At 37.1% G+C, this 14,451-nt stretch overlaps 1 protein-coding gene across 2 annotated transcripts in view; it reads right to left on the bottom strand.

Annotated features, from left to right (window-relative positions):
• The window catches only part of UBE2V2 (ubiquitin conjugating enzyme E2 V2), a 73,121-nt gene that overhangs the window by 36,990 nt on the left and 21,680 nt on the right, over window positions 1–14,451 (bottom strand). The gene's annotated exons all lie outside the window — the stretch shown is intronic.

Raw genomic sequence — 14,451 nt, 5'->3', positions numbered from 1 at the left:
ATTTTCATCCACTTCTAAGTCCAATTTTTGTGCTAATTTTACAATCTTGTTACTCATTTCTTCTAACATTTCATCTTTGTCAAATCCACAGGAACAAACATTTTTCCAATTCTCAAACATGCTTTTGTTATATCTTCTCATACCTTAGCAATATTTCAGATTGCATGGTAATTACTATAAGACTTCCAGATATCTTTCAACATCAAGTCTATCAACATGGGATCTAGAATTCCCCCCCAAAATTGTAGCCTATTAAGATTTGATGACTCCCAGTTTATTTAGCTTTAAGGTGAAAGCCTCAAGTTTGACCCTGTCACATGAGTTTCTCCCTGAGGGAGTCCAACTTCACAAGTCTCAGACTAATAATAACTGGATTTTCCCCTTTTGTGTCCATTGTAAAGCATCAAACCCTCACTGTTATTCCTCTCTGGGGCTCCTAATTTTCCTTTTTTATTTACCATTGTAAAGCCAATCAATAATCCCTCTCATCCTCAGTCTCCCATTTTCCTCTAGAAAGGTATCTAAGCTTCCCACATTAATGGCTCTTTGAAGTGCCATTCTAGCATGGTGTTACTCCCAGGGATATGACCCTGTAAAAGTTTTGGAGCCTGAGTCACATATTGGACTTATCACTTTCCTGCTTAAAAGACTTGGTTTTTCTGTATTTTTTTTTGCTTGTTTTCAGTTTAACAAGTCCTTATCCACAACCAAAGCATCACAGGTTGTAATAACAAGCTACTGTTAAGAGGGAAGGTAGACCACTTTTAAATTTTTATTAAAATCATTTAGATGAAGAAGTGGTGACCTGGGACATTATCCAAAATAAGAAGCATCATATTTAGTGTCTGCTATGTGCCAATCACTATGTTATGAGCTCAAGGATACAAAGGAGGGGAATCCCAAAAATATTCTCTTCTCTAAAGGAGCTCACAGTTTGTCATTACAAAATTTCTCCCCTTCCGGAATGCATATAAACAGTGCATATAAACCATTGTTCAAAGATGATAAAAGATCATCTATGCATTAGGATTATCATAATAATTCTGACTTCTTTCAGAGCTCTGGAATTTTCTGAGTGTTGAACAAGTTTTAATTTGCAATAACTATTTTCCCAAGCTTTATGTCCCAGCAATGTTTTTTTTCCTCCATCAAAATGTAGATTCTGTGAAGATAGAATTACCTCTCCCCTGCCCATTTTTAGCTTTAATCACCAGATTATATATTATATATATATGTCATATATATATATTACATATAATACCAGAAGTGTATACACCCCACTTACATCTGAGTGGGGGAAGTCTGTGACCAAGAAAGTATGTGCAAAAGTGGGTGATGAATCAGAAACCATTGACTACCCCCAGGGCAGTCCTTAGCAAAACTATATTTCCATGGAAGAAGTAGAGAAAGGCACAGGAAGTTCCACAAAGAAGGAATTACAACTTCCTGTGAGGGAATTGAGTTCCAGTTGGAGGCTGGTGAAGAATCTATTTACTCGACCTGAGACCTTGAACTTGGTGAAACTGTTCTTAAATCTGTCCCTTTGAACCACCACCTGGGTGAGTGAAAAAGGCTGACTCCTTTCCTGGATTTTCTGAAGGGACTAGCCTCAGGAGAGACCTCCCCTCTTGAGAGACTCCTCATGACTTAAGCTCTTGCATTATTTATCCTCAGGTCCTCAAGGCTGAGCCCCCTCTGGCTAAGGACTAATTAGCTCTGCCTGGGTTGAGTCAGGGGCCAGAGCAAAATACAGTGCTTTAGGTTAGATTATCTTACCCTATCCTCTCTGATTTTCTTTCACTCTTTCTATATTTTATAAATAAATTGCTAAAAAATCATTTGGAATTGATTATATTCCTGGTGACTAGACCTTACACATTTCTCCTCCTTACAATTTGGCAACCATGAAGGGATTTTTCTTAGAATTTTTGCACAAGACTTTTTATATTTCATCTTTATATTCTATATATATTCCTTATATTCTCTTATTTGGATTTTTTTGCCAGTTGATTCATATACCTCATAACTCAGCCATGCATCCCTGAGTGATGCCTGTGTTTTCACCATCCTCCTCCGGGGGTAATGTGTAATTATCCTAGAATGCAAAGTTTTGAGAGTAATTTTAGGATAAGAAACACACTACCTCTCTGAATCCAGAAAGTGAACTGTTTGGAGAAGGCACCATGAAGATGCCTTCAGAAACCACATGATGCACCAGAAGATCCAGAGGGAACTTTGGGTGTGGTGATTTGAACTCTAGGGGATTGAATGCATTGTTTTGTATGTATACTCTTATGCCAAAGGAGACTACCCGCAACTGTCAATGCACCTAGCAATCATTGGTTTTGTTCTTTCCCTTTTATCCCCAAATTATTGTAATTTAAAAGTCCGTTATTGTGAAGATTAAATTGTAATTCCCTGATTACTACTAAAGGTGTGATATAACCAAAAAAAGTATAACTAACCACAAAAATGTGTGTGAACACCCATTTCATGCATTGAGTGGGAGGTCTATGACCACTTGTGAATGAATGGGAAGTCCTGGAGAGGTAGACATAAAATTTTGGGGAGGTGACACAAGAGAAAAAGATTCTTAAACGGTGTTAGGCCTGTGAATTTTAGATTTACTCCACCCTGCTTAGTCTAACAAAACAGGTATGCCTACACCCCTGCTTGAGTGTTGATAAGGATGGCCTATGACAGACATGTGCTAGCAAAGGACAAATCAGAAACAACTGACAGACCCCCAGGGCTGTCCTCTAAGTCAAGCTTAAGCTACCATTGGTACATGTTGGACGCAGGAAGTGATGTAAAAACAGTCTATATATTTCGCGTCACTTCCTCTCTCTGGGATCTTTTCACAGAGAGGTGGCTAGTGGCAGTGTGCTGGGCATCTTGGCATCTTGGCATGGCTGCAGCTATTGTCCAGGTTTGGTGGTGAGCATCCTTGATAAAATCCTGGAAGAAGCTTAGTAGCCTAGTTCAGGTGAGGCATCTTCACTGAGCTAGCTTGGAGTTTAGGCAGATTCTTTTTTTTCTCCTTTAGTTTTCCTAGGAGGCCTCTCATCTCAGAGGAGGCCACATGGCTGGAAGGTCTCTGAACTACCCCTTGGCTCAGGCTAGGCCAGAGAAATCCTATACCCTTTTCCCTCTCTCTTCTTCTTAATTCCTTCCCTTTATATTAAACCACCATAAAATTTCCAAACTGACTTGAGTATTTTATTTGGGATTTGAATTGAACTCTGGCGACCAATTAAATTTATTCTCAGTCTCAACCCTAAATTTACCCTTATAGACTGGAGGATCAGTTTCTTGGAGCTGGAGGGAAGACACTCAGACTTAGAGTAAAGAAGACATTTGGCTATGGAACTGGACTGGACCCCTGGAGGAGTTCGTGCAGGAGACCTCAGAGTGCTTCCTTTTAGATGGTCACTGTGGTGAGTAAAGGTTGACTTAGTTTCCCTGCCTTTCTGGAGGTATGAACCTCTGAAAAAGGCCCATCGTCTTGACTCTTTTCCCTGATTAGGGCCTAGGGCCTTAGAAATTTCTACCTGGCTCTGAGGAAGCAGATCTCTCTCTCTCTCTCTCTCTCTCTCTCTCTCTCTCTCTCTCTCTCTCTCTCTCTCTCTCTCTCTCTCTCTCATTCATTTTGGGATTTAGAGACTAAATTAAATTAAATCCCTGATGACCACCAATTTAAATATTCGGAGTCCAACCAGAAATAATAATAATTTAATATTTAATAATAATTTAACATCATGTTTACAAGATCCATTGGAGAAACTAGTCTTCCAAGGGATCTCAGGGGGACATGTATAATTGGAAATCTTGCCTTTGAACTACATTTCCCAGGAGTCCACTCACTTCACTGGAGAATTGGGACATTGATGGAGCAAAGTGTTTAAGCAGGCAAATTATGGGCACATGGTTTTATTTTGTTACTTCTGGTGATTATTAATCTTTACAGTTCAAGATGGCATTCTTTGACAAAACAGGCTGGTTACATGGACCTGCCTTCATCTCCAAAACCTATGTTTTCATCTTCTAAAGGTCTCTTGAATATGCCCATTTCTCTCCTGACCACCACCCTAATAACAAGGCACTCATCACCTCATGCCTTAATTATTTGATCCAACAAGTGGGGATCTTTGCTATTAACTTCTTTGCTACTAACATGTGCTTGTTATGAAATCCTGTAAAATTGTTAAATCATGCAAATCAAACCACTGCTATGTTTCTATACCTATGTATCTTGAGGGTATTTAACCTTTAAATCTTTAGAGACTTTAAACCTTGATAGTCTATTCTATTCACAAAGTTTCTCCATCGCTAGAATAGAACTGTCTTTCACCCTTTTTTTTTCATCCTTCATCTGCACGGGAAGTATCCTTCACTATGGTATTCATAGTTGATACCTACTCAACATTAAATTCCTGTGCTATCGAGGACAATTTTTGTTTTCCCATGTTTTCTAATTATTTTTATTTTCATTTCCAAATCTATTGGCTTACAATTACAAGATAGTTCACTATTGCCCTCATGCACATTTCACCATGGTGAAACTATAAGGATCAGTACAGTAGTATCATTCATTCACTGTCTGCAGACCCATTGGTACTGACTTAAGAGATGCTTTTCAGCTTCCCACCACTGTTTACTCTGTCTGCATCACAGTATCTAGTTTGTGAAGGAATTTTAAATTTTTTTAATTTTTTGTTTCAGAATTAACATAAACTATATAGATTTCACTAGAAAAATATTTTACCAGCACTATTTGTAATAGCAAAAAAATTGTCAGAAAAAATGAATGAGCAATACAGTATATTCATAATACTCATATGATGATTTTTGTATGAAAGATACATAAGCATTACTCCAAATAAAAAAGTAGATGTCAAAATCACCAAAAAAAAAAAGAGCATAACTCTGGTGGTATTACTTTGAGAAAAAAACATCCTTCTCAGCACGTGGACCCATACTTCTCTGTATGTGGCCACGTGACACTGAAAATGGCCGAGTCAGTGCTGACACGTGTGTCATAGGTTTGCCATCACAGGTCTAGACCTTGGTAGACCCAATAGCAAACTGATGGCAAACAGAGTGCTCTTTGTGGGCAAGTGTACCACCCTCCCCCACAAAGGGTCATTCTGAGAAAGGCAGAGGGAGCTTCCCCTTCCTCCTCTCCACCTTGCCTAACGACATTTTTTCACATCATCTGCCACTCTGCCCAGCAGTCCAATGGGAACACTTCCTCCTACCCCTGTGAGGGAAGAGGGGCACACCCAGCACTTGTGAAGCATGGCACCTTCTTGCATCTTTTACACTGATGATTCAAGAACATTGAGCATTCCATATTCCTTTACTCAATTGGCACACCTCTCCCATACTGTATTAGTGCAACTGACTTTGATCCATTAATTCCCAGTCTATTTGATCATTTTAACCAGTTGAATAATCAAAGCAAAACACTCAAAATGCAGCAACACCTAGTCTACATTTTTTATTTAGCCCACAAGATCAGAAATTATGAAATACTTTGTTAAAAAGTGGGTATACTACATGTCTTTAGAATTCCCCTGGTCTACCCCACCAGTCTAGGAAATGAGGTTAGTCTGGCACCACTTGTTTTTAGTAAATTCCTCCCAGCTTTCTGCTAGGAATCAAAGACAGACTATAATCTTAAGAATACACTTTCTTCCTTTTCTTTTTAGAAAATCCTAAAAAGGCACACATCTCAAAACCTATTAGCACCTCTTCTATTTCTGATTTTTCAAAGATTACCAAGAAGGAACTCAACCATTTTTCTTGTTCCTAGCAACATCTGTGCATAGCATGGGGAACTCAATGAATTCTTTCACCATCACTTCAATCATAGGTTTCAAATACTTAAACATGTTTTAACTCTTCCTGATAATAAAAACAGAGATGAGTTGAATAGTTGTTTCCTCCATGCTTCACATCTCATCTAGCCAACTACCCCGACACTGACTCTTATGCGATTAGAAAGGCACAACTAGAACAAACTGCAATTAATTTTTTTTTCATTTTTATTATTGTACAGTCTGTTCCAAAGGAGCATTTCTATCCCTATCTTTTGTCTTTCTCATGTGCCTAGCATGATTTTTAATTGTATTGTTTTCAACCATATCTAACTCTTCATTACCTCATTTGGAGTTTTTTGGCAAAGGCACTTGTGTGCCTTACGTGGTTTGCCATTCCCTTCTCCAGCTCATTTTACAAATTAGAAAACTGATGCGAACAGGATCAAGTGACTTGTCCAGGATCACAGAGTTATTAAAGGACCTATCTCCTCACAGGGCAGTTATATTATAGCACAGGGGACAGAGTGCTGGGCCTGAGGTCAGGAAGACAAAGAGTTCAATTGTGACCCTGAATACTTAACAGTTGTGTGACCCTGGGCAAGTCACCTGTTTGCCTCACTTTCCTTATCTGTAGAATAACATCAGCATCTGCTTTCCAAGGTTGTTGTAAGGATTAAATAAGATAATTGTAAAGTGATTAGCATAGTCCCTGGCACATAGACAGCACTATGCAAATATTTGTTGTTGTTATTATTCTAAAGTTACTTAGCCTACCTAGTTCAGTAAGTTCCTAGCAACTTTTCTAGAATCCCACCCAAAACCGTGAACAAATATGAGTGGTGAACAAATGAATAAATGAAAAAATATAATCACTTACTATTTGTTAAATACTAGGGATACAAATATAAAGACAGTCTTAGCTCTTAAGGACAAAAGTAACCAGGGAGGAGCACTATTGTTACAGGAATGTGACTGACATACCTCTCTTCCAAGAGCAGTGACAGTTAATTCCAAAAATGGAGATGGAGTAAAGATGGTCAGGAAATAAAGTGAAACATGGCTGACGGATGCCAGAAATATTGGACCAGGTGCAGAATTCACAACTCAAATTTCACAACATGAGAGCCCCAGGACAGCAGTTCCAGAAGTAAAAAGTTTAAAAATATTCCAGACACCAAGAGCAGACTGGTAGGAAGATGACCAAGTAATAAAGTCTGATCTGACAAGTCTTAATATACTTTCAATCATATCCTGAATACACCACAGGAAAATAGCAAGGTTTTCTAGTATTCATTTCATTCATTTATTCAGATCATCCCATAGCTACTTTGGTGTTCTAGATCAGGAAATTACCATTCGATTCCAATTTACTCTCTACTAGATGGTTAGCCGTTCTCCTTGGACTGTGTATTCTCATAAACACCTGCTTCCCTTCTCAATAGAAATCTATTATTTGGTTCAAATCATTCAAGGACCTTCCCAATTTTCCTTCTATTGTTTTTGTTCTATTCTTCTATCTTTGGGACATTTAGTATTCCTCTCTGATTTTCCTTCCTGTTTTTAAGTTGAATTTATTCCACTCTTTCCAGGAATACTTCATATTTTCTAATAAGAAGTTGGACAGTAAAAATATTTCCCCCATTCAGACAAATATAAAGTTGATGGAAAATTACTCACTTTGCTGGATCAGGGTCTTAAGTTCTCTATTCTTCTTAATGCTTGCTATACATATATAGCACATATAACTTGCAGGCACTTTTTACCTTTTCCTTACAACAGAATTATTGATTATCTATTTTTTTTTAATGAGCCTGTCACATAAGACAGGCAATATTGTATAAGTACAGTGATGTCAAACTCAGCTAGAAACTAGGGTTATTAATTCATATCTAAGGATCCCTGTTGGCTGCATACTGACTTAATAAATAATAAAACATAATATTACATTTTAAAATCTAGTTCAGCAGAACTCAGGAATATTGTGGCCAGCATATTTGGCATTTCTGATATAGTAAGTGGATAGACTGGTGAATCAGGAAGACCTGGGTTCAAGAGCTTCCTGACACATTCTGAATGTGTCACTATTAATGCATTAATGCCCCAGGCAACTCTCTAAGACTATATAAATCATACATCATAAAAATTATTTGGTACCATTAGTAATAGAAAAGTAGATCACAAGAAACATCAGAAATCACTATTCTCAATATACCTAGTCAATGTTCCAACAAATCTTAAAACATATAATATCCAAGAAAAACTCTGTATCTGACAAGAACATTAAGAAATTAAGTTTACATTATATGCAAAATTTTAAACCACATAAAATTAACTCAAAATGGATCTGAAGAGTAAAGATCATGGCACAAAAAAAGAAGATAACTAAAGGTGCCTTTTGCAATTAATGTGACAAAGATAAGGGAAAGGACTGCCTGGGGAAAAAATCTTTGTACCAAACATCTCCGATATCCAAGTCTGGTATCCAAGATAAATAGTTGTCTAAAAGCCATTCCTAATAAAAACGTGATCAGAGATGAAAAAAGTTCTAAATAACAGCAAATTCATAAGTCATGAGAATGCTCCAAGTCAATAATGAAAGAAAAACAAATTAAAACATGAAGTGAAACTTTGGTTTCACTTACCACTTAGCAAATTGGCAATGATGACAAAAGAGAATTGCCAATGTTGGAGAAATTATAGAACGATGGACAAAATAATGTGTTGCAGGAGGTAGTGAACAGGTCCAATGTGGAATCATGTAAATGTATATTTCATATTGTGATGAAATTATCCATACTTTTTTAACCCAAAGATTCCATTGATCTCCCAAGAAGATAAAAAAGAAAGGGCCTATAAAATACCAGAATATATATAGGAGCACTTGTGGTAGCAAAATAGATCATTTGGAGAATGGATAAACATATTGAAGCACATAAACATAATGAAATATTGTGAAATGAGAAATGATGACTATAATGGCTGAGAAGCATTGGAAAACACGAAATTTTGCAAAGCAAAACTAGTAAAATCAGGAAAACATGATTGCTGAGAGAAAAATTTAGTGTTTTGTGTTCTCAGTCTCCCAGATAGTAAGTTTCTAAAATATTCTAAGTATTCTAAACCTAAATATCTCTGCTTAGAGAGAATCCAAATGGACAAAAATCCATCTTGCTTTTGAAATTTTCTCACGTGCTATTTTTGCTTACAATTTACAGTATTTTCCAAAACATGATTCTATAATAAAAGTGTTAAGTTAGAGTAGGTAAATGAAATTGTTTTAGGAAAATCATTTTCCAGGGTATGCCAAAGTTAAGTGTTGTTTGTTTGTTTTACCTACTCTCTTCAAGCAATCATTTTTTACCTGGTTAGCAGTATACCCAAGTAATAATTTTATGAATTATCTCAGAGAGAAGTCTTTTCTAGGCTGACCAGGCTCCTAGATTTACAAACTGTTTATGCCTTTGATAAGAATGATTTTAGAAGATTTCAATATAATAAAATGTTTTGGAATTGATAAGCTAATTAAAATAACATTATGTTTGAAAAACCTAAATATTCCAATACTGGAACAAAAACTCACTATTCAACAAAATCTGATGGAAAAACTAGAAAGTACTCATCAGGAGCTAGGTAATATCAACTTGAAATCCAGAAACCCCAAGTTTGACCTTGTCACAAGAGAATTTCTCCCAGAGGGAGATCCCAGACTCAGAGGAACAACAAACCTTAAAGTACCCTTTCAGTCCTAGAAGTTCTATTGTATCAGAATCCTTTCTCAGGCAGCCCAGCCCTTGGCTGGATCTTTCCTTTTTGTGTCCATTCATTTCTTTGTAGCCAAACTATACTCCAGTCCTCAATTCCCCAAGAGGTATGCAAGTCCCCCAATTTTCATGGTTCTTTGCTGTAATCAGGGTAGCCAGAGCCTTTGGTTCTGTGTGTTTTCAAGTTCGTCTGTGTGGAGGTCTAAAGATCATACCCATTGTTATCCCTCTCAGACCTGGTTTTTCTGACTATTTAATGGCTCTGCGTTTTTTCTAGTTTAAAAGTAGTGACCAACAATATGCACACATTCAAAACAAGTTCACAATTTAGATTAAAAAAGGGTAAGATCATAAGCAAATTATTGGTCATAGAAGAAACTGCCTGTCAGATTTATGGAAAGGACTCATGACCAAGAAAGCGGCAAAAGTATAATGGATAATTCTGATTACATAAAATTGAAAAAGTTTTTACACAATCAAATCCAAATACAGCTAAAATTAGAAGTACTAATAAACAAGGGGGGGGGGGATCTTCGAGAGTCAAATTAACAAGAATAACAGCCATTACCTGATAAATGGTCAAAGGACAAAATCAAAATTATCATATTAAAAAATGCCCTAAATCACTTATTGGAGCTAAAAATATGAATGAAAACAACTCTGAAATGTAACCTCACATTCATCAATCTGCTAAGAAAACAAATAATGTACTGTTGGTAGAGTTGGGAATTTGTCCAATTGTTCTAGAAAGCAATTTGGAACTATGCCCCAAAAGCTATACGAGCAATATCACTGAGGTCTAAATTTCCAACTAAATCAAAGAAGAAAAAGACCCATATATATGCGTGCCTCTGGAATTTCAAAAGCTATGCCAGAAAAAGGGTCCACAAAGATGGAGTGATGTGTAACCCTGGGCAAGAACTCTCACCTACAATTGGTTCATCTGTAAAATAAGTATATAGTATAAGTACCACCTATCTCAGAATGTTCTGGAGAGGATCAAGTAAGATACATGTAAAGTACTTTGCAATTCTTAAAGCATTGTAGAAACGTTATAACTTTTAGCTTATCTAGATCTTATTATAAAATTATGTAAATTCTTCATATAAAATCAAGACTAGTACTTTCTGCTCTAAAATTCTAATATGATTCTTAGAAAACCATCTAACAGTGATCTATTTAAAAAAAAAACTTTCAGGATACTACTGCCTTAGGATCAAGATATCTTTTTAGCCCAGCATTCTAACAAAATTTAAATCCACATATTTGATATTCAAAATGATTCAGCCCTTATGAAAAATGATTCTGATAGCTAACATTAAATTTTGCTTATTATATAGTACATTACTACATCCCAACTTCTTTAAAAGTAGTAATTCATGTAATTCATGTATAGTAATTACCAATTAATCAGAACATTAAGGATTACAGATTAATAAGAACTTGACTTTAAATAAATCACAACAGGGCATGAATTATTTGTAGTTGTTTCTTTCTAACCAGTTGGTAACAGAGCCAATCTCTAATTGCTGAGGAGCTGAATGTGACCAATGCAAGATTTGAAATCAGAAAGACCTGGATACAAATTTGTGACCCTAGCCAAGACACTTAACTTCCTTTCTCTACTACTTTCATAATACAAAGAGAGCTGAGCTTGATATCTGAAGTTTCATACTACTTTAAATTTTGATCCTGTGACCAGCTAGGTGGGTATTGTCTAGAGTCAAAAAGACAACTTACTGAGTTCTGTGAATTTTAAAACTACTTCACCCTACACAGGCCATACTTTAGATCAGATTTAGCTATTTCCTGATTAGTAGCAATTAGTAACAATTAGTAACAATTGGTAAATCAAATCTTGGGAACTATACATTTCTAGACCCTACTCAGTTTAAGAAGATCAGGAATGCCTGCATCATACTCAAAGATTTAATTATCTGAGGAAATGGCCTTCAACAGACATGTGCAGAAAAGGCGGACAGACCCCTGGGCTGTCCTAAGTCAAAGCTAATTGGCACAGATGAGAGGCAGGAAAGTGACCTAAAACCATCCATATAAGGCAGGTCACTTACTCTCTCTCCCTCTTTCCCCAGAGAGAAAACTCTGGCTGGCAGCGTGCTAAGCAGTCCAACATCTTGGATTGGTGGCAGCTATTTGTCTGGGTTTGGTGGTAAGTTTGCCCTTGAGCTGATTCAGACTCAGACATCTTGGCTGAGCCCTTTTGAGTTCAGGCTGGTTCCTTCCTCCTTACTTTCTAGAGCCTCTGGTCTTTCTGGCACTAGCCAGGTGGGAGAAATCCTACTCCCTTTCCTTCTTCCTCCTTCTTAATCTCTTTCTACTATATCAATTAAATCACCATAAATTTCCAGCTGACTTGGGTATTTTATTATTTGGGATATTCCCTGACGACCAATTAAATTTAGATTTTCAGTCACAACACTAAAATTATCTTTACAGTTCAAATTTGGCTTCAAACACTAGATGTATGGAGCCTGGACTAGTCACTTAATCCTCAGTTTCCTCATATGTAAAATGAGCTAGAGAAGGAAATAGAAAATGACTCCAATATCTTTGCCATGAAAATCCCAAATGGGGATTGAACAACAACAATGCAACTTTAAAATGAAAAGGACAGAAGGAAAATGACCTAAGTATAATCACGAAATCTAAGAGACCACAGTCATAAAACTTTGGATATTTTGGATATTGGATAAAACTTTTGGGCACTGGATAGCTATACAAATTCACAAAATACGGATACAGAAATCTAAAGCAAATAGACAAACCATCTCATAGGCATCCATGGGACTAGTTGAGATTAAACTCATGACTAGAATATGATTCTGGTCTGATGCCTTATTCAAAAGAGGATGTTTTTTGTTCATTTTTTTAAGGGGGACAGGAGTGGTACATTAAGTGGTATTAAGAAAATAAGGAAATTTAATAAAAAGAATATCTGGATGAATATGGCAAAGGCAGAAACAAAATATTGTCAAGGTAGTGTCTGAAAGACACAGAAAAAAAGAAACAGATGAGGAATTCAGGAAACAGTTCTCAAGTCTGGTAAAAGAGCATGATTACTAGTAGATGAGAATCTTCATTTATCTAGACCTTCTGTCAAGGGTGCGTAATAATTTCCTGACTTGATTTCATCCTTATGAAGGAAAGTAAGCTACTCATGTTAAGATACATTTTCATATCAATCTTTTTTTCTGTTCTAATAGAAATGTCCATTATGATTAGCTGTTTAAGTTCAGAATATATAAAAATTTTTAAAACTAAAAAGCAATGCTTAAAAGTATTTCATTCTTCAAAACGTAGAATGCTAGAAGAGCTAAAGCTCAAAATGAGCTAAATTTACAAGGGAAGCATAGAAAAAATTCTGTTCTATAAACACTTAAGTGCCTACAAAGACAAAAACGGAAAAACATCCTATTCTAAAGTGCATTCCTTGTACTTTAAATAAACCTGTACAGAGAAATAAATTATATGTAAACATGAAAAAAAAATGGAGGACTGAAAGCATGTCACCAGGAATGGACTCTTTGTTTTCACTAAGATCGACTTAGTAATTGAAAAAGGTGGAGGAACGAAGGAAGAACATATACAAAGGGACAGGGATAGGCAGAGCCAAGATAATTAGAAATTAGCCAAGGTAATTAGAAATATAGCCAAGTACTTCCCCATAACTCCTTCACAAAGCTCTAGAAAATGTACTAGAGATTCCTGATCAGGAAATTGGGGGAAGGGGCAGAGGTTGGGAGAGTAAGTCATTTTTTCCAGTCCAGGTCAAGATAGACAGAAAAGTCTGTGGTCAACCAGGGCAGAATCTAGTCAGAAACAGCTGCATGGAACATTATTATAGCACAGGGACTGAAAGGACCAAGACTGTGTACCAGGAAAAGAAGAGCCATAAAGAGAGGATTATATATATGTTCTTATATGCAGCATATAAGAACAGGAATCAACTAGCAACTTTGTCACCACTATCCAATTCCAGGTCACAAATCCATGGCAGCCTAATGGGAGAAGCTAAGTGTATAGCATTCCTAGGCTATGAACTGAGCAAGGAGAAAATTCAGAAGTTGCACTGCAACACATGGCTCTTTCACTCTGAACAAGCCAAGTATTCCAGCTAGCTACTTACTAAGTCCAGCAGGACAAAACTTGAATGCCGATCAAGGGTAAACCCACAGATGTGCAAATTGAAGAGTTCAGACCAGAAGAGCACTAATAAAACCCCATTCTGGATCAGAACACTGATCCCCAGGTCCCCAGTCCAAACTGTCCCTAAGATCCTAGAGCAGTGATGGAGAACCTTTTAAGAGGGGGGGGGGGGGGGTCAGCTGGGTATCTCAGTGGATTGAGAGCCAGGCCTTAGGGAGGTCCTAGGTTCAAATATGACCTCAGACACTTCTCAGCTGTGTGACCCTGGGCAAGTCACTTGACCCTCATTGCCTAGCCCTTAACACTCTTCTGCCTTGGAACCAATACACAGTCTTGATTCCAAGATGGAAGGTAAGGGTTTAAAAAGGGGGAAGGGGGGGGGGAGGGGAACCAGCCTGGCTCTGTGTCCCTCTGGCTTTCTAGTAAAGGACAAAGCAAATTGTGTGCTGAGGCAATGGCCTCTGAGTACCTCTCCTCTGGCACATATACCATAGGTTCACAACCAGTCATGGAGTAACACAATATTCCGTTCCCCACCAAGAAGACCAAAGAGCACATAGGTAAAGTCCAAAGTCAAGAAGACTAGAAGAATGAGCAAACAAAAGGAATCCGCCTACAAAGACTGATTACAAAAGCAATCAAGACAAAAACTTGGGTACAAATTCAACAAGAAATTCCTAAAACAAAATAAAGCAAGAGTT

Source organism: Monodelphis domestica, chromosome 3 (assembly GCF_027887165.1).
Source record: "Monodelphis domestica isolate mMonDom1 chromosome 3, mMonDom1.pri, whole genome shotgun sequence".
Classification (NCBI taxonomy): domain Eukaryota; kingdom Metazoa; phylum Chordata; class Mammalia; order Didelphimorphia; family Didelphidae; genus Monodelphis; species Monodelphis domestica.
The sequence above is the reverse complement of the archived record's forward strand: the minus strand, read 5'-3'. Positions and strand labels throughout refer to the sequence as shown.